Genomic DNA, 19,907 nt, shown 5'->3' with positions numbered 1-19,907 from the left:
CTCTGAACGTGATTCAGGTTGTCTTAGTTGTACATGGTTAGCTTAGTTTTTTGTTATTATTGAACTTTCTACAAATAGTTATTATTTCTGGTACAGAAGTGAATGTAAATCAAATGTATTTTTTAGTGAAAGCTCTTTAATAACCAGTTCCTGAGAGTGAAACATATTTACTCATGTTTAATGTACAGAAACAAAACAGATATTCTTATCAATGAAAAAACTCAGGTCAAGAGAGGTTAAGTTACTTGCCAAAGGCAGTAGATCAGAAAAGCGGAAGCTGAGCACTGAACCTCAGCCATTTGATTCCTGGCCTTATGTTTCAAAGTCTCCTTCCTTGAAAATGTGCATTATTGGCAAGGATTCATGAACAGTAACATATAAGGTCACACAGAGAACCTTAATAAAAATTCAAAAGCAAATTGGCACAGATCAAGTTCTCCATTCATGAGGAAATAAAATTAAAAGTTAGAAGATTTTATACATGTGCACACAAACACACTTAGTCCCCCTCGGTCCTCCTCAGACACACACACACAAACACACACACACACACACACACACTCTTTCAGATAACTTGACTTAAATCAAGAATGAAACAAATTAAAATCCCTTTGCAGATATTTGCAGATAAATGATAATGGGTGGATAGAATATTATTTCCTTCACAATATTGCCAATGTAGCTTTTTTTTTTTTTCTTTTTTGAGATGCGGTCTCGCTGTTGTCCCCCAGGCTGGAATGTGATGGTGCGATCTCGGCTCACTGCAACCTCTGCCTCCCAGGTTCAAGTGATTCTCCTGCCTCAGCCTCCCAAGCAGCTCTTAAAGCAAAATACATAACCTGAAATGGGCAGAGAAAGAGTGAAAGAGAGAATATGAAAGTAAATTATCTAAGGGTTTTTAAGAATCTACAAGCAGTGAATTAGTATAAAATTAAATAAAAAATGAAAAATGTATATAAATTTAATAAATTTGAAAAAGCAAAACAAAAGACTTGATAGGTAAAAGATCAAAGCTTATTCTTCAAATTCTGAAATAAATGGATGAACTTTGGGCATATCTGATAAGACATATAGAAAGAACTAATAACGTAAAAACTGTTCACTGTTAAAATAGAGATAATTTTTCAAATATATGGGTTACAGTGCACAGGCCTATATGAAGACTTTTGGTAAGCTAGCTAAAGTTCATTATTCTCTAGGAAAATACAACTTAAACAAAATAAATCAAAGAGAAAATCCAAAGGTATCTATACATAACAGATGTTGAAATCATTCTCGAAAATCTGTACCTAAAAAAAAAGACAAAAAGCTTTACAACATTTAAACCAACATTTTGCGAAAAAGACATTGCCCCGCCCCCTTGGTTAAATAGATTTTTTTCTGTTTTTGGGGAAAAAAGGGGTAAGAACAACTGTATGCTATTCACCGTTCCAGATATCAACATATGCTAAAAAGACATTGGAATTTGAACAATGTGACATTGGCTCTGAAAGCAGCACATAGATTAATGAAACAAAGCAAGTAGTCCAGAAGAAGATTTTATGTAAATGTGAGCCTAGATTATGGTACAGGTGACAATTTGAACCAGTTAGGAAAAAGAAGTTCGGCTTCTCAGAAAATGTATTGGCAAATTAGCATATCTTATTGCAGAAAATGTAATTTATGTAAATACATCACACATTTACAAAAGAATTCTCATCTGGGTTCGAGGAAAACATAAAATTATTATTCAAAGTGGGTAAATTAAAGTGTGCATTTTCATAATACATTAATTGGGAAGCTCTTAAAGACAACAAATAAACCCTGAAGACATAAAGAAAAACATTTAACTACATCTTTGTCAATATAAACATCAAGAAAAAAAATTCTGTATTAATAAAAGCATGGTAAACAAAGTTAAAAAAGTGACAGAAAAATACTAAAAAACATAAAACAATGGATTACTCTACAGAATATATAAGGAGCTTCTAGTTCAAGAAAAACATCAATTAGAAACATTGGAAACATATTAACTAGGCAATTAAAAGAAGAAATTCAGATACCAATACAACTATTTTAGTGAGTTAATAAACCTGATGAAAATCACAGAAAAGCAAATTAAAACAACAAAAAGGTATTATGTTTACCTATCACACTGACAAAAACTAGAAAGAGAAATAATATCCAGTGAAGAGCCCTGGAGGGGATAATCGACATAGCCCTCATTCCTGGAAGTCAGTTTGACATTGACCATGCAAATTACAAACACAGATGCAGTATCACACCGTGCAAGTGTATTCCTTGGAAATCTTTCACGATATGCTCATATTAATGCACCATGTGGCATATAAAATATATTCACTTCATTAATACTTTATAAAGCCAAAGAGAAAACAGTCTAATGCCTCTTAGTAAGAATATTGTTAAATAAATTAAGGTGTGTTTATACTATGGAGTAGCATACAGAAGTTCCCATCTACAAGGTAGATTTATACCCTATTATTATTATATAATACAAAGAATAAAAATGAGACGCAAATCAGAAAGCAAAAGTGTTAAAAGCAATAGATCAGTAAATGTACAAAAAGTCTATATGAATGCATAGAAAACATAAGTCTGAAGAAGAAAACACTCAAAAGTTAAGTGTTCAAGTCTAAGGAAAGACTACTCTTACTTTTTTCTGTATATATTTCTGTATGATTTTTTAAATATAATTAGGCAATACCTAACACTAGTACAAGTAATATTACCCTTATTAGCCCAGGTGTCCTTGCAAATATTTACTATATTTTTCAGTTAGTAAAACGTGATTAAAAGATATGAATCTATTTTTTTATAATCTCTATTTGCAGTAGAGGGACACAGGACGCAGGGCTGTAAGCTCAGGATTCTCAGCTCCCCCTCACTCTTGTTCACACCATTTTTCTTGCTGCGGAGATGGCTTCGTCACCTAAGTATCAACCATGAGAGTATGTGATTGATTTCCTTTTAAAATAAAGGGACACCTGGCTACACAGGTGGTATTACCATTTTAGAAGAGCAATATTTTATTGACAATGTATTTTAATGCCTGAAAGAATCTTGAAAAGTTGTTTCAATTATGCCTTAATGAAACTACTTTGTTCAAATTGCAGGTGACAAATGGAAAAAAATTTTTCCCTGTGACAGAGAGGAAGAAAATAGCAAGTTCTATTTCTTCCTACCTCCCGCACCTTCTACTGACTCAGAATGTTTATTTCTACATATGGTGGTGTTAGTGGTGCTCTCATCACAGTGTTTAAGAGCTATTTTGGTCTTACCTCTTTTGGAATTTATGTCTGTAAAGGCCATCTCCTTTTTTCTTTCATTGTTGATAACCTACCATCTGTTTGTTTGCTAAAATGGAATCTAAAACAGTGAATGTCAACTTTTACAATCAATGGATAATACAAGGTGTATAGTCTACACAAATAATGTAAATGCATTTAATTAAGTTAGACTACATGGGTTGCTAAATAATTGCTTGACTGAAATAACTAGGGAGTTGTGGGAAATAATTAATTCAGTATTTTATTTGAAAACTCTTTAAAGTGGTTTGTATGCATTAATATAAGCCCTTAGGATAAATACATAGTGTTTCCAATTTCAATAAATTTGGATTCAGCATCTTTCAGCAAAACATCCGATTATGTGCTTAAGACATTTCCTAAAAGAGATGAAAAATAACTTGCAAGATGCTAGGAATTTCAAGGCAAACTGCCTATAAAAATATTTTTAGTTTAAAACACTATTGTCTAATTCTTTTAATTACAGACCTTTCAAATTAAGAAAAACATTGTAAACTTAAATTAGGTTCACACACAGTAGTATGTATCAGAGGACTGAAAGCTGAACGTACCATCCTGATCAAGGGTCAAGTTATTCAAGGAATAAACTGCTCTCTAATTTACTTTAATAAACTTCAGTCTTTCAAGTAAGGTTACATTGTTAGCTTAGTGTCTTCACTTGTAAGGGTATTCTTGTTTTACCTAAGGATGTAGAGATAGGTACAATTATTTGCTCATAGAATTTTACCTCTTCATAGTGAGATGTGACTGTCACATGTTTCACTTCCAGATGTATTTTCAGAAATCTCACTGACTGAAAACACAGAGTTCATACCATGGCATCAGCCTCTGCTCTCAGGAAGGCTTTGCTGGTTCCAAAGCTGGAAAATGGCCCATTATTCTATTAACTATTAATTTGGGCATGTAATGAATGGAGCCATTTCCACATGTCTATTTATTTGGAGAGGTCTTGATTGAAAACATGTGTTCTTACTATGAAATCAAACAACACCAATACTTTCCCTTTGATTCTCTGCCTTTGCGTTTCCCCAGGTGCACCACTCCCTCCTTGTGAGCTCTGGGGGTTTGGCTGAAATCATGTTTCTTGTAACTCAATGTGATCTGTGACTAAAGCAAACACACATCTTAATGTTGACAAAAGCGTCCTTAACCGGAATGTATTAGGTCGGTGCAAAAGTGATTGCGCTTTCTTCCATGACTTTCAATTGTAAACACCGCAATTACTTTTGCACCGACCTAATAACATGCAGAACAAAACCAAAGCAGGGGAGGGTGTCAGAGTCACACGCTCTCATCTGTCCTGCCCAGGATGCCCATGGCTGTGAGGACCTGAAGCAGGGGAGGGTGTCAGAGTCACGCTCTCACCTGTCCTGCCCAGGATGCCCATGGCTGTGAGGACCTGAAGCAGGGGAGGGTGTCAGAGTCACGCTCTCACCTGTCCTGCCCAGGATGCCCATGGCTGTGAGGACCTGAAGCAGGGGAGGGTGTCAGAGTCACGCTCTCACCTGTCCTGCCCAGGATGCCCATGGCTGTGAGGACCTGAAGCAGGGGAGGGTGTCAGAGTCACGCTCTCACATGTCCTGCCCAGGATGCCCATGGCTGTGAGGACCTGAATCAGGGGAGGGTGTCAGAGTCACGCTCTCACCTGTCCTGCCGAGGATACCCATGGCTGTGAGGACCTGAAGGAGAGGAGGGTGTCAGAGTCACGCTCTCACCTGTCCTGCCCAGGATACCCATGGCTGTGAGGACCTGAAGCAGGGGAGGGTGTCGGAGTCACGTTCTCACTTGTCCTGCCCAGGATGCCCATGGCTGTGAGGACCTGAAGCAGGGGAGGGTGTCGGAGTCACGTTCTCACTTGTCCTGCCCAGGATGCCCATGGCTGTGAGGACCTGAAGGAGAGGAGGGTGTCAGAGTCATGCTCTCACCTGTCCTGCCCAGGATACCCATGGCTGTGAGGACCTGAAGCAGGGGAGGGTGTCAGAGTCACGCTTTCACCTGTCCTGCCCAGGATGCCCATGGCTGTGAGGACCTGAAGGAGAGGAGGGTGTCAGAGTCACGCTCTCACCTGTCCTGCCCAGGATGCCCATGGCTGTGAGGACCTGAAGCAGGGGAGGGTATCAGAGTCACGCTCTCACCTGTCCTGCCCAGGATGCCCATGGCTGTGAGGACCTGAGTGCCATCTCCCCTGTATGTGCCTTCCTACTCTAATCCATAGGAACCTGGAGGTTCTCTCTCCTTTTCAACTTACTTCGTAGACATTTGCATTTCTCTTTTCTCACCAAATTCACTCCACTGTATCTTGCTGCTTCAGACAGTCTTCTTCCAGCGTGAGCCGAGACCAAGTATGTTTATGAGATATTGACTAAAATGACTAGAAATTATTTCTTTAAAACAAATTTAAGGGGAAAATGTGATTTTTCTAGGGGCCATCATAAAATAGTTTTCTTTCTTAGAACCAGTTTCTGACGTATAAACTGATTGAACATAGTTTTAGCACCTTTACCTTTCACCTCAAGAACCTCAGGAAATATTAATTATTAGGTAAGATACCTGAACTCATATATTTCTGTTTCATAGTTGTGATGTAGTTGAAAGGGCATACATTCTGGCAGTAAAGAGGACCGCATTCCAAAACTGGCTCTGTGAACTGGACAAATTGCTATACATTTTGATTCTCTGTTTCATCATCAATAAATACAAAGTAACACCAGCAATTCTAGTGGCTGTGGTTTGCACATCAAGTTTCAACATAGTAGGCCCTCACTATTAGTGTTCTAGGAAGAATACATAAAATATAATGTGTCAAAAATAGCCAAGGACCTATTAAGGTAAATTTTCTTTGCTTTTAATTACCTTTACTTACTGTTTTTCTCCCCAGCTTTAAATAAAACCTTATATTTGCAGTCTCTTATTGCTACCAGTAACCTTAAGCCAGTCATTATGGGTTTTTTTTTCTATTTTTTGACATTTCACACTTATAGACAGTTTAAAAATAACAAGAATTGTTGTCTACCTTTCATACAACTTCCTGTAATGATAAACATATCACAAGGATATAAGCAAGGAAAATAATGTTAATAAAAAATGGTCTCACCTACAAAGCTTATTCAAATTTTGGCTAATTTTCCCAGCCAGGATCCAGGCTTACTCACTGCATTTGGTTGTTTCTCAGTCTTCCTTATCTTTCAAGAGGTTGACACTTTTGTAGAAAACTTGATTCATAAAATTCTCCTCAATTTGAGTTTCTCTAATGTTTCCTCATGATTCAATTTAGGCTATGGATTTTTGGCAATAATAGAACTAATTTTGTGTTTTCAGAGTCATTCCTAGTGATACCAGCTTTGACACTTGGTTGGGGCATGTCTGTCCGTATTCTCCACCTTAAAGTAACTTGTTCTTTTTGTGATTAATGAAAATATTGTGAGTGATACTTTCGGACATTGCACATATTCCGTTTCTCATCAAACGTTCATTCACTGGGCTTACCACGTATTCATCCTTCTTGCCTGGAACAATAAATGCCATTGTGTTTGCCAAATGGTGATTTTTCTATTTCCATCATTTCTTTGATGCTTGGAAATTTGAATTATATTGTAAGTAAAGATTTTCCCTTCTCCTCATTCATTAACTCATTTAATTATTAATTTGTGTGAATGTATGGGTTACAAATCTTTGCTATTATTTCACTCTCTTTGTTGCTGAAAATCTCCCAGATGTCTATTGGAAGTCTCTTCAAGTTGGCCTTTGTGACCTTTTGATACGTCCTGTGATTTTTGGAAATGTTCTTACTTTTTAGCCCTAACACATATCCCAGGCTTGGCCTGCACTTTCCCTGCACCGGCCATGGAATGAGTCATTACCTCAAGGACCCCTGGTTTCTTTTGTTGGCAAATGATATTTATGGTCAAGATCTGTTTACCAATTTGCTTTTTGCTATTGGGATGTCACTGCTGTAGACCTTATTAGCAGATAGAGTTAGGATACATGTGTCCATAGACTCTCACATAAACACACACATACCTGTCTCTCTCATCTATCTGTCTGTCCTTCTGTATGTGTGCTCACACACTTATACATGCAAAACAATATATATGTATATCATATGTTATGAGACAGTTTTGAATGAAAGAATAGGAAATAAGAAAATATACATATATCTCCTCATTTTTTAAAAAAGGAAATGTAAAAATAATAAATCAATAACTAATGATAATGGTTACCTCCAGGGGCTTGATGTGAAGAGAGAGTGTATATTTAACAACATATCTTGAAAATTACTCCCTATCGATTCCTAAATATATCTTTATTTTCTTTATATTTTTTCTTTCTTTTATTATACTTCATGAATACAATATGGATGTACCAATGTATCAATTTATTCATATACTCTTTTATATATGGCATTTAGAATATTTCTAATATTTTATAATTAAGAGTGTACATATGTATTTTTACATTGTTGAAAGTTTATCTTCAGAGTAAATTCCTAGAAGTGGCATATATGGGTCAAAAAAGGAAGGGAAAGAGAGAGAGGCATGTAGGCCTATGTTGTTAGACTAGATTTTAAAAATGAAATTTAACCATATATTGACTACATGAGACTCACTTTAGGTAAAAAATACATGTATGTTCAAGTAAAAGAATGAAAACTAACACATTATGCAAATATCAGTCATGAAAAAGCTGGAGTGGCTGTACTAACACTGCTCAAAAAAGACTTTAAAACAAAAAGTGTCACTAGAAACGAAGTGAGACATTTAAAAAAAACGATAAAATTGTCAAATCATCAGGAAAATATAACAAATGTAAATATATATGCACCTACCAACAAAGCAAATAAAGCGAATAAATAAATAAATAAAGCAAATATAAATAAATAAAGCAAAACCAATAGAATTGATAAATATTGAAAATAAAGCAAAACCAATAGAATTAAAAAGCAGAAATAGATTAAAATAATGGTTGGTGACTTCAGTATCCCACTTTCGTTAAGAAATAAAAAACTATGTAAAAAATAACAAGGAACTAGAAGAATTGAATAGCATTATGAATTATCTACATGTAACAAAAACGTTTGTAAAACTAGCCAAGTGAAAAAAATCTAATATACTTCGGTTCTCATTTGCAGATGAACTGTTCTCCATGATAACTGTATTTACATCATAAAATAAGCCTTAATAAATTTAAACGGATTGAAATTCTACAAAATATGTTCTTTAACACATTGTAATTGAGTTAAAAGCCTCTAGTAGAAACTAGGAAAAGTCTACATGTATAGAAATTAAACAGCATACAACTAAATAAATCATTAGCAAAATAATCACAATGTAAATTATAAAATACTTTGCGATAAAGGCATATAATGACAGAACATACCAGATCTCATGGAATGCAGGTAAAACTGGGCTTAGACGAATATTTATAGCTGTAAATGTCTATATATAAAAGAAGAAAAATCTCCAGTTAATATCCTAAACTTCCACCTTGCACATTGGAAATGGGTGATCAACATTAACACAAACCAAGCAAGAGGAAGGAAATATATAAGAGTTGAGCAAAAAATAATGAAATACAGAATAGAAAACACAGAAAATGAGTGAAATCAAAAGTTGGTTATGTAACATCAACTAAATATTTTTAAAAAGCCTTAAATAGGCTTTCCAATTAAAGCAAAAAGAAAAGTTACTTAAATCTGAAATGACAGAAGAGATCATTTAACAATTTTACAGAAATAAAAATATTTTAAGAATAAATTTATGCCAACAAATCTGGTAAAATAAATTTTTTAGAAGTCCTAGAAAGAAGACACAGAGTACCAAAAGTGACTCAAGAAGAAATAGAAAATCTGAATGAATCTGTGATATGTACTGTGATTACTTGGAAATAGAAATATCTACTCACAATGGAAACCCCAGGCATCAAAGTTTTACTGGTGAATTATATGAAACAATTAAAGAAGACCTAATGTAAATATATCCACACTTTCAAAAAATAAAAGAGAAGGGAACACTTTCCAACTCATTTTACAAGGTCAGTAGAAATTTGATGCCAATAAACTAAAAAGACATCATAAAGAAATCCACAGACCAATATCTTTTATGAATATAGATGCAAATTTCCTCAACAAAATATTATCAAGAAAAATCCAGCATCATAATAATGTATTAAGGAATATACATTTATAATATACATAAAATAAAAAAAATATATAGTGCTGGAACAACTAGATATTCAAATGCAAAGTGACAAAGTTAAAGCTCAAAACGGATCAGAAATTCCAGCATTTTGAGAGGCCGAGGCAGTGGTTTGCTTGAGGTCAGGAGTTTGAGACCAGCCTGGCCAACATGGTGAAACCTGATCTTTACTAAAAATACAAAAATTAGCTGGGAGTCGTGGCATGTGCCTGTGGTCCCAGCGACTCAGGAGGCTGAGTCAGGAGGATCGTTTGAACCTGGGAGATGGAAGTTGCAGTGATCCAAGATTGCACCACTGCACTGCAGCCTGGACAACAGAGGGAAATAGTGTCTCAAATAATTAAATAAATAAGTAAATAAGTAAATAAATAAAAAGGATCAGAGACCTAAAAGTAAGAGCTAAAGTGATAAAATCCTTACAAAGAAAACACAGGCATAAATCTTTGTGAGCATGGAGAAAGCAGTGTTGATTTTTTTTTGTTTTGTTTTCAGATAAGAGCAAAAACATAAGCAACAAATAATACATATATAAATTGGATTTCCTCAAAACTCAAAACTTTGCACATGAAAGGAAACCATCAGGAAAGTGAAAATATTGTTTCACTTTTATTTACTATATATTGTAATACATAAGTATATCTTTATTATATCTCTAATATTAAAAGTAGTTTTATATTTAATGAAGAAAGAAAGGTTGATTCAACACCTGAAAATCTATTAATGTGATAAACTATATCAACAGGATAAAGGATAAAAGCCACCTAATCATCTCAATAATGCAGAAAAAGCACTTGACAAAATCCAACTCCTCCTCATAATAAAATCAACAAACTAGAATTATAGTGGTGTTTCTCAACTTGATAAAGGACATTTATGAAAATTGCACATGTAAGATTATACTTAATGTTAAAAGACTAAACGCTTTCCCCCTAAGATCAGGAACAAGACATTGATGTGCCTTTTTGCTTCTTCTATTCAACATTGTGCTCGAGGTTTTAGAAAGCCCATTAGGCAAGAAAATGAAAGACAAGGCATCCAGAATAATAAAAATAAGAAGTAAAACTATCTCTAATTTCTGATGATACACTCTTGGACATGGAGAATGCTAAGAAATTCGATTAAAAAACTATTATAGCTAAAAATAAAATTTAGCAGGCTTGCAGCTTACCAGATAAAGTAGACAAATCAATTGTAATTCTATATACTTGAAATGAGACTCTGCAAATAAAATTAAGAATACCATTCCATTTACAGTAGCTTCTAAAAGAATGCAATAATACTTTTAACAAAGAAGTTCAAATTTATACTCTGAAAACAAAATATTGTTTAAAAGAATTAAAGAAGACCTAAATAAATAGGATGAAATACTGAATTTCTATGTTGGGAGAGTTCATATTGCTACAGCAATCTTCAGTTAAGCTGAAGCTTCAATGCAATACCTATATCTTTGTTGCAAAAATTAATAAGCTGACCCTAAAATGTATGTTGAAATTCAAGAGACCCCCAAATACCCAAGGTAGTCTTGAAAAGGGGGAATAAAGTTAGAGAACTCATGCTTTCCAAATCTTATTCCAAAGCTACCACAATAAGACAGAGTTGCAGTGACTTAAGGATAGACTTATTGATCCAAGGAAGGAAACTGAGAGTCCAAAAATAAACCCTTATATTTCTGGGCAATTGTTATTTGATATGACTGCCAAGACAATTCAAATAAAGTAATAGACTTTTCAACAAATATGCTAGAACAACTAGATATTCAAATGCAAAGTGATGAAGTTGAAGCCCAATCCATCTCAGTATACAAAAATTAACTCAAAAAGGACCTAAATGAAAGAGCTAAAATTATAAAATCCTTACAAAGAAAACACAGGCATGAATCTCTACAGGCATGTAGAAAGCAATTTTGTTTTCAGATAAAAGCAAAAGCGCAAGCAACAACAACAAAAAATACATATAGATATTGGACTTCATCAAAACCCTAAACATTGTACATCAAAGGAAATCATCAGGAAAACACAATGATAACCCACAGAATGGGAGATAAATTGGGCGAATCATCTATCTGGTAAGATACTTGTAACTAGAAAAAATAATATGTATATATAAACACAGGTATGTGTGTGTGTACACACACACACACGAAGTTCTTACAGCTCAATAATAAAAAGGCAACCAAATTTTTTAAAAGAAGCAAAAGGTGTGAATAGACATTGATCCCAGTAAAGTAGACAGATCACCTTCTGGAAATTTGTTCAATATCATTTGCCATCAGGGAAATGCAAATCCAACCACAATGAGACACCATTTGACATTCACTACGAAGGCTATTATCAAAAATACAGACAATAGCAAGTATTGTAGAGGATTGGAAGAAATTGGAAGGCTCATAGGCAGCTAGTGGAAATGTGAAATATTGCAATCTCTTTGGAAAACAGTCGGGCAGTTCATCAAAATGTTAGACATAAAGTTACCATATGACCCAGAAATTTCACCCCCAGGTATAAATCTAAGAGAAATTAAAATAAATGCTCACAGAAAAATATTTTTTGTGTACATGAATGTTCATAGCAGCATTGTTGATAATAACCAAAATGTGAAAAAATAACAAATGCCCATCAACCAAAGAATAAATACACAAAATATGGTATAGCCATACAATTGGTTATTATTCCACAATAAAAAGCATAAAGTACTAATACATGCTACAATATGAATTAACCTTGAAAGATTATACTAAGTGAAAGAAGCCAGCCACAAAATACTATGTGATTCTATTATACGAAATGCTTGGAATTGGCAAATGTCTAGATTTGGAAAATATGGTAGTGGTTGTCAACATCTGGTTGATGAGGAGAAAAGAAATTGACTGCTAATGGTCATGGGTATTTCTTTTTTGGATGATAAAAATGTTCAAAATGAGAGAGTGGTGATGATCGTGCATTTCCATATACTGAAAACCACTGAAATGTATTATTTAAAATGGTAAATTTTATGATATGTAAATTATATCTGATAATTATATCCAAATAGAGGTATTATATATGTTTATCTATAACTCTATTTATCTTTTATCTATATTAGCTTTCATCATTCTCTTATCTGATCCTTGTTAGAAATCAACCATGTTGCTCTGGTAGACGTCATGTTCTGCTAGCGTTCTACAGCATTCTTGCACAAGAGAAAATGACAGTGCCCCATTGTGATATTGAATTCTTAAATTTCCTTTCCACCTTACTATAAAATCTTGTAGAGGACTCCAGATTTTCTCTGCTAGTGCTCTTAAGTAATCCATAGCACTCTAACGATGTTATTGGTGCTTTGTGGGAAGGAGCTCTCAGCTAATTGTCAATTTTCTCTTCTGTCTTGGCAGTTTTCAGGTTTAGTATGGAGCTAACACTGCTAGCTCCCACGTGATGGTTTTCTTCACTTAATCTAGTGAAGAAATCTAGGACTTTCTCTCATTCCTTTGCTTTCTTCCTCCAAAGCCTTAATCCCAATATTCAAGTCAAAGGAAAGTAGAAAGTTTTCCCCAGTTTGTTACTGAAAAAGGAGGAAGTGTTCAGGGTAAGGCATTTTGTTTTTTTAAAAAGATAATTATTATAATATTATATTATAAAGATGTTTTAGTCTGGTTCCCAGAGAAAATAAACGGCACATCAAATGGAATAATTTGAAGAGTCTACAACGTTGTACACAGAGCGTGGGAAACCCATTGGATAGTTGAATACCTCATTGCATCCTTCTCTATGCTTGGGGTTGAATGTCCTTAGGGAAAGTGGGGTTGCCTCAGCAGAGGCCACGGACAGAAACCATTACCTGTGGGAGAGGAAGCCTTCCTTTGAAAACAGGAAGAAGCTAAAGCAACAAAACGCCAAACTCGCCCCCCCCAATTCTCTTCAAATTCCCTCCGGAATGTGAAGCTAAAGCCACACAATGCCAAACTCGCTCCCCAATACTCTTCAATTTCCCTCCGGTACTCCCCATTGCCCAAGCAAACGAAGCAGGTGACATGTCAGGAGAGGTCGTTTGTCTGCCGTGTGCCATTCAGCCACGTGGGTTAGAGAGGTGGGAGGAGAAGGGGCGGCATCCATCCTCAGGGCACGTAGAGGATGCTGGTCCCAGTGTGTGGGAAATCCACCAGGCAGTGTACACCACCGTCTAGTGCCAAGGAGACTGGGATTTCCAGCACTTGTAACTGCATATGCTTTATCAGCCTACTCTAGTTTATTTTACAGAATACTGTGGTTAAATGAGGGCTTATTATTCGTACTTTCTAAATAAGAAAACAGAAATTCAATGAGATTACTTGCCCAGGATTGCAAATAAGTGTTGGAAGGGCTGAGATTTCTTTCCAGGTATAGCTGAGCCCCATGTCATATCCTTTTCATTACATGAAGCTGATTCTCCCTGCAAGAAGAACCCCACAAAAGTGTCCAGCATCCATATTTTTCCCCTGCCTCATAGAAGTGTTGAAAAATGACAAAACAAAATAATGCTCGAATTGTAGAATCTTGGCTTTTACTGATAGGTCCACATCATCTTATTCCATGCAGTTTGTGAATAAAGTGCTGTGCAATGTCAACAGTGTGGTCTCTAAAGAAAAAGGAGACCACTGCTGCATGCTTTTTATTCAAAATATCAAGTGGAAGGGCTGAGGTTACAGAATACCTTAAAGACTCTTTATACATTTAAAACTTTGCATAGTTTTTTATTTCCAAATTTAAGAAATCAATTAAACATGAATTTATTGAATAAATTTGAGCTTGTAAAATATATTGAGGCATAAATGAGATTAAAAAAAACTAACTTCGAGTTTCTGACCTGGAAGAGCCTAATTCTATAGGCAAGGGTTTATTGCATGTAGGGAGACAAGATAGATGATTAGATAGATAGATAGATAGATAGATAGATCGATAGATATGTATACTAGGTATATTTGTTCAACTATATCCATTTAATTGCTTACAAAATAGTTACTGAGTAACCATAGTATATTAGTTATTATGTATTCAAATAAAAAAATGCATTGTCACTATCCTTGTAGAGGGCACAGTCTGGCAATGAAGTCACAGAGAGACCACATATTGATAACTCAGTGAGAAGTACTATAATGGACCTATGTATAAATTATTTTTCACATAGCACACAAAGGGAACTGCTAAATCTAGAAACTCAAAGTGAAATATGATTAAATCAAGATTATAATTGCCAGTGATACTATTAATAGGGGAAGAACAATGTGGGCTGGAGGAGCTGGCAGAGTCCTCTAGGAAAAGAGTTGGGAACTGAGCCCTGAAAAATGGGAGGATTTGGATAGGTGGGAAAGGAAAGGAAAGGCCTCATTACTGGTTTCAGAAATAGTGAGAACATGGATTCCTGGCCCATTCTGGGTGTTTGCTAAGTCCAAAGATAGTAAATAAGAATGTAACATTTCTTAAATTCTCTTTCTATAAAGCATGAATAATACTAAATAGCTTAGATCAGGGCCCTTTCATGACAAGAATGACAACAAAATTGAAAACTTTTTCTGAGTGCAGGAAGAAAATGCACAAAGAACTAAGTATATTGAAGGCAAAAGATTGTTCCAACTCATCTTATCATGGCCACGTGGGATATTTATGATTATGCGATGGGCAGCACAGGCACGGCAGAAAAGTCCCTCTGTCTCCGCTTCCATTTGTTTCATCGGGACGCTTCGAGCTGAGTAAATCTCAAATCCAATAGAGGCAATGTGGGCTTTGCGAACACAGGAAGTGTGTCTATGTAGTAAAGAGGATTTCAGAGGAGGAGGCGAAGGAAAAGGTGGCATTTAAAGGGAGTGGTTCTGTATGACAGAATTCATGGGCTACACAACAGCACAGGAAATTCCTCTCTTCTCAGACATCACCGAGTCATCATACATCTGTAAGGGGTCCTATGATACTGTGATGCCTTCTCTTTTGGAGGCAAACAAGTGGTTTGTGTGTTCAGACGTCAAGTAAATTTGACTATCTTAGCTGCAGCCTATGAGTTTGCAATGGAATCAAGGTGGTGTGTGAGATCCCCAAAGCTCACTTCATTTTTTTTCTCCATCCTTTGGGGAACAGGTCACTGAATGCGTATCTCCGAAAAATGATAGCAGTGTGTTCTTCCCTTAACTCTCTCCTGAAAGAGAAATTCAGCCATGTGTCTGGGAAACACATCACAATATCTCCCAGCAGAAAGTGGCAGAGTTTCTTAGACCGAAATAATAAGATTACAACGGCCAAAACTAATAAGTTCAGCAGAAAGGTAGAGATTACTTTTAAAGCCAAAAATACTTTTAAAGCCAGAAATAAATCAGCCAATGGATGATTCAGATATAATATTGCTTTTACACCAAAGGTAATGAACCTCAACAACAACAACAAAATGAATTCTGGTTGGGAAGTTAATGAGATAAAATCCAGACTTGTAAGAACATCCTGACTGATTTGATTGATCGATTTTATTTGCCAAATAAAAATTGCGTATTTTTATCTTACACAACATGATGTTTTGAGAGATGCATACATGGTTAAATGCATTCATCTGTCCCCTGTCACTTGAGATTTCTGGTTCTATAACATTATGAAAGTCCCAATCCCTTTCCAAAAGCACTTTTTTTCTCAGTGCTCCACCTCTCCCGATTCTCCTGCTTTCTATGGGCCAGTTTATCTCAGACTTTCCTATTGTGGCTCTTTAACTGTTGTTGATTCTGTAACTACAGTCTCCTTATTTTCTTCTTCCTTTTATAAAAATCTCCCTAGAAATCGTATTCATTTTCTTGTAAAGAAATACCAATTATGTATTTCTGTCCCTTATAAACACCAGATGTTATAAAGTCATATTTGCTATTTCAAAGTAGCTCCTAAAATCTCTTCCCGATCCCCTAAACTTCCTCCTAATTCTTCTTCATATCAATTCATTGCACTAAGTTCAGCCAGTTACTCATGCCATTTATTCATAACCATTTCTCCCATCTCACTTTCCTAACTTCCTAATCCTATATTTCCAAGTCCTGCCAAATATAGCCAATAAAGACAAATTGAAACTATCTCCCCTATTCCATTTCTGCAACCTTTCCTCGAGTTGATGTCCTTGTCCCTGTTCATGAAACGCTGCAGCCATTGGCCTGTCTCTCTGTGCCTGCCTATTCTCCTTCCTTTATTATATTTTTTAAAGCTGCCACCATATTTTGTTTGCTCAATACGTAAATGATATCTTTTTTTTTCTGTTTGCAAACCTTATTTAGTGTCTACAATATCAAGTCTTACTACCTTAACCCTTGAAATCTTTTCTCAAACCCCAAATATCCTGCCCCTTGCCCTCACCCATCCTGTTCTCCCATGACCCCTCTCCCTGCTTCTCACTGTGCTTTGGCAGGTCCTCTTCACCTTGTCGTCCTCTTCACCTTGTCGTTCTCTCTGCTCGGAGCATCATCAGCCTTTTGTGTGTCTGGGTTCTGCCTTATCCTGCAAGTCTCGGTGACATATTAAAAATTTCTCCTCTGTACTGTTTTTCAGCTTCATAGAGGAGGGATAAACTCAAACTATAATCTTAAAACCCACAAATTTACTGTGAATGTTTTCTACACAAAAGATACTGCTGGGTGCCATTTCAACTTTAAAAGTGGGTAAAATACAGAATATGACCCTACACATTTCACAAATAATGAAATTTCCTTTGAAATTTTGAAAGAGAGAGCATAATTTCCAGCACCTCTACTAACTGGTGATAGAAATTATGCTCTCTTTTTCTGTCTTGTATTCTATTGACTTTTGGGGGTTCTACAAGAAATAATGATTCTGAATAATAATAAAAATCATCATCATCATCATCATCATCATCATCATCATCATGATTCTATGCTGTCTTACCTCTACCTACCTTCCTCCAAAAAACCCACAAGGACACTTTTAATCATATATTACTAATACTTTCTACAAAATGAAAGCTATATTTAATGGTATAGTTTAGGCTCCCATCAAATGACACAACTTATGTGTACATTTTCCCGAGTTCTCCAGAAAGATGAGTTCTAATTGCCTCGCGTTGTGTTAAGTTAGTCAAGAATGCACCGTTAATTTACTTTTTTCCTTTCCTTCCCTGACCCTTTCTTTCCTTTTCTCGCCTTATCTTGTCTTGTGAGTGATTTTGAGAACCACCTCCAAAAAAAACTGCTCATTCTAAAATAATTTTCTTAGACTCCACTTCTGAGGAAAGCCAAAAGAGAACATGCTGAGGGTGACTGGTCACATACTCAGAAAATGGCATCATTTTACAGAGATTCTTAACCTCAGATCAAATAGGTTTTATGTGGTGATGGGATGCTGACAGGTCCTATTTCTGAACAGGGTCATGGGTGTGCACATACATATGTGTTTGGATTATAGTGTGTCTCTGTTTGGGTAGGTCCCTTTCCCATTGTACATGATGGAAATTTCCTTCTCAATGATGTTCCTTGATGCTACACTGGGTAGAGCAATTTGTTGTTTAAATATTTTCACTTGAAGGCAAAGAAGACGAGCCTGTTAGTGAAAAGATTTGAGTCACCAAATCTCTAGGACTGTACTTTTTACAGGCATGAATACATCCTTTGAAAGTGCAAACACATAGTCTGTCTTCCTCTTTAAAGATAATATGGAAATAATTCCAGATGGAATAGGGGAGATAGTTTCAATTTGTCTTTATTGGCTATATTTGGCAGGACTTGGAAATAAAGGATTAGGAAATTAGGAAAGTGAGATTGGAGAAATGGTTATGAATAAATGGCATGGGTAACTGGCTGAACTTAGTGCAATGCATTGATATGAAGAAGAATTAGGAGGAAGTTTAGGGGATCGGGAAGAGATTTTAGGAGCTACTTTGAAATAGCAAATATGACTTTATAACATCTGGTGTTTATAAGGGACAGAAATACATAATTGATATTTCTTTACAATGGAATTATTACTCCTTTTTTCTGTAGTTCTTTATGATAAACAAAAATGTAAAATAACATAATTTATCTTAACCCTGATTAATGTAAAATTTTTAAATGCAGCCAATCTTATATTTCCTGTAATAGTCAAAATACTGGCTGCAAATTGGGATCTTCTTATGTACATCTGTTTAGATTTATGCTCCTGTTTTATTCAGCTACATTGCACACTCATTCAGGGGCCATTGTCAAAAGACACATCTTTAAGTGTAAAATCTGTCGTGAAAAAGAGCATGATAAAAAGAAAAACTTAAATCTTTATAAATGGAATTCAATAAGTAGTGTATTTGAAAGAGATAACTGTTAAAATTAATCTCCAAATAAGGAGGATGACTTTTATTTTTCTTTCTGAGAAACTCTTTTATCTTTGTATTATACTTATTTTGTATATTTTTAATTGTCATAAAATTACTTAATGTGTAATAATTTTTGTGTGCATGGATTAGGAGAAAGCTAATCTCCTTGAATCAATGTGTTCTTTGCCTTTTTGCTCATTCTTACCTACAATGTTGTGAAAATCTTCTTAATCTTAACTTCTATTACTTGAACTAATTTAGATCTGAGAAGGAAAAATAAAACACCCCCAAAAAACTGAGAAACGACTCCAGATGTAAACTGGTACACTCAGCACACAAGAAAGAGGTCATGATATTGTCTTAGAAATTAGCACAGAAGGAGACTATATGCACATAACGGCACTTAAAACACAACACATTGCATTGTGCTTTTCCTAAATAACCTATTGTGAACTGATGTGCTAAGTTTACAAAAAAAGGCTATATTATGAATAAGCATCCTAGTACGGTGAAAATTGAGAAAGCATTGAAATGCGCTGATTTGCTTAAATGTTTACACATAGTCTTGTTAAAAGAAATCTAATTCCAATAACTAAGTGTACAATTTGTAAAATTGTTCTTAGTGTGTATGAAGTAAAGATCTTTACAAAAACAGGCCACTTGTACTCCTTTAACAGTTTGCTCTGTATTTCAGAGAGGCATGCATTTTTTCACAATTGTTTGTTACCTGTAGATTTTAAGTTAATTCTGTTGCCCATGAATGCCACTCTCCTTTAAAGAAGCAATGATTGCAGCATATGAATTGTCATGGAGGGTAAAATTATACCACAGTAGCAGATTACTGAAAGACTGAGCTCCAAAAGTGGCCTACATATTTAGGTAAATTTATGTTATTACCCAGCAGGGAAATAGACTAAGCAGTCATTTGTATTCCTTAATTTTACCATTGTTCAAACCAAGCTGAACTTACTGTACTTTTTTGTTATACTCATTAGGCTATCTGCTAGTTTTCTGAAGAATTGAATTGATAGGTTTTTTGCCCTTTCTAAAATTCTAACTTTTTACTCTTTACTATAAAAATAAAAATCGTGTTCATAAGAAAATGTGAAAAATAGCATCTCTTATTAATGAA

The 19,907-nt window shown here is 35.2% G+C and overlaps 1 protein-coding gene and 1 long non-coding RNA gene across 3 annotated transcripts in view; one reads left to right on the top strand and one right to left on the bottom strand.

The window, feature by feature from the left end:
• Positions 1-19,907, top strand: part of CSMD1 (CUB and Sushi multiple domains 1) — a 2,064,385-nt gene that overhangs the window by 100,976 nt on the left and 1,943,502 nt on the right. The window lies entirely within an intron of this gene.
• Positions 47-8,789, bottom strand: LOC107976539 (uncharacterized). The gene is made up of 3 exons (XR_001720587.4): positions 8,682-8,789; positions 5,021-5,194; positions 47-839 (listed from the first exon to the last, which is right to left on the bottom strand). It is a non-coding gene; the product is annotated as an uncharacterized LOC107976539 (long non-coding RNA).

Source organism: Pan troglodytes, chromosome 7, assembly GCF_028858775.2.
Source record: "Pan troglodytes isolate AG18354 chromosome 7, NHGRI_mPanTro3-v2.0_pri, whole genome shotgun sequence".
Taxonomy (NCBI): domain Eukaryota; kingdom Metazoa; phylum Chordata; class Mammalia; order Primates; family Hominidae; genus Pan; species Pan troglodytes.
The sequence above is the reverse complement of the archived record's forward strand: the minus strand, read 5'-3'. Positions and strand labels throughout refer to the sequence as shown.